The following is a 3,553-nucleotide window of genomic DNA, read 5'->3' on the forward strand; positions in this document are numbered from 1 at the left end:
GTATTGAAATACACGCCATCGTGTCGGGATTCAATATTTCGACATTAATTATGTCATTTTAAGGAATCATGTTACACAATAAGCGACATGTTTAAAATAAAACATTTTGCACGTGTAAGGATAAATAGAATCTTACTGTGTGTAATTTCTAATCATATCTTTATTTCTTAACTAATTAACATACTTATTGTCGGTAGCTGTGAATCATCATATTACTTTCATCAGAAACTTGTTTTAATTAAATAAAAGTTAATATTAATTGGTCTATTGCTGCTTGGGCTTAATTTAAATTTATTCATGTTTTCTGCGAGTAAATCTTATGTATTTACGTTTACGAATACGACATGTTACGCAAGAAAGTATCAAAGAAAGTATAATACATACTCCAAGTACTGAAATGCACGCCATCGTGTCGGGATTCAATATTTCGACATTAATTATGTCATCATCAGGAACCATGTTACGCAATAAGCGCACATGTGAACCAATGGAAAAGCTGCAGTGTAAAGACGCAAAAAAAATAACAAAATTGTCACTTGAACACAACACACAGTGTTGTTCTGCGTGTCTTGCTTTTCCTTCAGTTTCTCATGGTTCTCGTTGTTCTTTGTTTAATATTCACTTAGAGTACAAGTACAAGTGTTGAATTCGGTGCACGAAAGTTCGGTTTCATTTCTGTAATAGACGTTTTCTAATTGTTGCAGGAGATTTAAAAAAAAATAATGCACAAATAAATGCTAGTATATTATATAAATAAATATAGGCCTAATGTTACTTATATTTTTGGTTTAAAATAAAACATTTTGCACGTGTAAGGATAAATAGAATCTTACTGTGTGTAATTTCTAATCATATCTTCATTTCTCAACTAATTAACATAGGCCTACTTATTGTTGTTAGCTGTGAATCATCGTATTACTTTCATCAGAAACTTGTTTTATTGAAATAAAAGTTAATATTTATTGGTCTATTGCTGCTTGGGCTAAATTTAAAACTATTCAGGTTTTCTGCGAGTAAATCGTATGTATTTTCTGATGTTTTGAAATTTCGACACCATAGTGTTGTTGGTGTATTGCCTACGTTTAAAATCAAGAGTAAACTATTGGTAAGTCACCTCTGGTTTCTCTGCATCACGTATAAATCTTTCGCCTTTTACTAAAGATTTCCGTGCAGAGGAACTTTATTGAGTTTTATTCTATTTTTTAAAACCTCGTGAATTATCATGAGGCAAACAATTAATCAAAAACAGAATCATCTAAATCTTAATCAATATTCTTGTTCCTTAAAAAGTTAGCCCTACTTAATAGACAGATACTTTTCAAATATAGCGATTCTTCTCAAGATCTCACGTTTACGAATACGACATGTTACATAAGAAAGTATCAAAGAAGGTATAATACATACTTCAAGTACTGAAATGCACGCCATCGTGTTGGGATTCAATATTTCGACATTAATTGTGTCATCATCAGGAATCATGTTACGCAATAAGCGGTGCACATATGGACCAATGAGAAAGCTGCAGTGTAAGAACGCGCGAAAAACTAAATTACCACTTGAACACAACTCAGTGTTGTTCTGCGAGTCGTGCTTTTTCTTCAGTTTCTCTTGGTTCTCGTCGTTCTTTGTTTAATATTCACTTATAGTACAAGCACGAGTAAATCGTATGTATTTTCTGATGTTTTGAAATTTCAACACCATAGTGTTGTTAGAGTATTGCTTACCTTTAAAATTAAGAGTAAACTACTGATAAATCACCTCTGGTTTCTCTGCATCACGTATAAATCTTTCGCCTTTTAATAAAGATTTCCGTGCAGAGGAACTTTATTGAGTTTTATTCTGTTTTTTAAAACCTCGTGAATTATCATGAGGCAAACAATCAATCAAAAACAGAATCATCCAAATCTTAATCAATACTTTTGTTCCTTGAAATGTTAGCCCTACTTAATAGACATATTTTTGAAATATACCGATTCTTCTTAAGATTTCACGTTTACAAATATGACATGTTACGCAAGAAAGTATAAGAAAGTATCAAAGTATAATAAGCCTACATACTCCAAGTATTAAAATGCACGCCATCGTGTTGGGATTCAATATTTCGACATTAATTGTGTCATCATCAGGAATCTTGTTACGCAATAAGCGCACATGTGAACCAATGAGAAAGCTGCAGTATAAATACGCACGAAAAACAAAATATCACTTGAACACAACTCAGTGTTGTTCTGCGTGTTGTGCTTTTCCTTCAGTTTCTCTTGGTTCCCGTCGTTCTTTGTTTAATATTCACTTATAGTACAAATACAAGTGTTGAATTCGGTGTACAGAAAGTTCGGTTTCATTCTGTAATAGACGTTTTCTAATTGTTGCATGAGATTTAAAAAAAAAATAATAATGCACAAATAAATGCTAGTATATATTATATAAATATATTTAGGCCTAATGTTAATTTTATTTTTGGTTTAAAATAAAACATTTTGCACGTGTAAGGTTAAATAGAATCTTACTGTGTGTAATTTCTACTCATATCTTCATTTCTCAACTAATTAACATACTTATTGTCGATAGTGTAGCTATGAATCACCATATTACTTTCATCAGAAACTTGTTTTATTTAAATAAAAGTTAATATTCATTGGTATATTGGTGCTTGGGCTTAATTTAAATTTATTCAGGTTTTCTGTGAGTAAATCGTATGTATTTTCTGATGTTTTGAAATTTCAACACCATAGTGTTGTTAGAGTATTGCTTACCCTTAAAATCAAGAGTAAACTACTGGTAAATCACCTCTGGTTTCTCTGCATCACGTATAAATCTTTCGCCTTTTACTAAAGATTTCCGTGCAGAGGAACTTTATTGAGTTTATTCCATTTTTTAAAACCTCGTGAATTATCATGAGGCAAACAATCAATCAAAAACAGAATCATCTAAATCTTAATCAATACTTATGTTCCTTGAAAAGTTAGCCTACTTAATAGAGAAATTTTTGAAATATACAGATTCTTCTCAAGATCTCACATTTACGAATACGACATGTTACGCCAGAAAGTAAGAAAGTATCAAAGAAAGTATAATACATACTCCAAGTATTGAAATGCACGCCATCGTGTTGGGATTCAATATTTCGACATTAATTTTGCCATCATCAGGATTCATGTTACGCAATAAGCGCACATATGAACCAATGAGAAAGCTGCAGTGTAAATACGCACGAAAAACAAAATTGTCACTTGAAGACAACTCCGTGTTGTTCTGCGTGTTGTGCTTTTCTTTCAGTTTCTCTTGGTTCTCGTCGTTCTTTGTTTAAAGCCCCATTCCCGGCAAAATTTTACTAAAAATGACTTTTTTTAGAAAATATGCATTTGCATTACTCCAATTATTATACATCATGGAAAAATATTGGCATGAATTTTAGTTTTACGCAAAAGAATAAAAAAAATGAGAAATACAGACTATTTCTCATAAAATATTACCATTTTCTCGACGAATTCATCGTTACTAGGCAAATTCAGGTAGATCGCATCCACTGGAATACTCTCGCTTTTATGTATAC

At 31.6% G+C, this 3,553-nt stretch overlaps 3 non-coding genes across 3 annotated transcripts; all 3 read left to right on the top strand.

Annotated features, from left to right (window-relative positions):
* The first annotated feature begins 1,111 nt into the window (after nucleotides 1-1,111).
* On the top strand, nucleotides 1,112-1,229 carry LOC117100660. Its single transcript, XR_004444158.1, has one exon. It is a non-coding gene; the product is annotated as a U5 spliceosomal RNA (small nuclear RNA).
* A 526-nt stretch (nucleotides 1,230-1,755) lies between these two features.
* On the top strand, nucleotides 1,756-1,873 carry LOC117100657. The gene has a single exon (XR_004444156.1). It is a non-coding gene; the product is annotated as a U5 spliceosomal RNA (small nuclear RNA).
* Nucleotides 1,874-2,784: 911 nt separating this feature from the next.
* On the top strand, nucleotides 2,785-2,901 carry LOC117100652. Its single transcript, XR_004444151.1, has one exon. It is a non-coding gene; the product is annotated as a U5 spliceosomal RNA (small nuclear RNA).
* Nucleotides 2,902-3,553: the final 652 nt, after the last annotated feature.

This window comes from Anneissia japonica, unplaced genomic scaffold, assembly GCF_011630105.1.
Source record: "Anneissia japonica isolate Jap-2015-1 unplaced genomic scaffold, ASM1163010v1 scaffold288133_len202418_cov178, whole genome shotgun sequence".
Lineage (NCBI taxonomy): Eukaryota > Metazoa > Echinodermata > Crinoidea > Comatulida > Comatulidae > Anneissia > Anneissia japonica.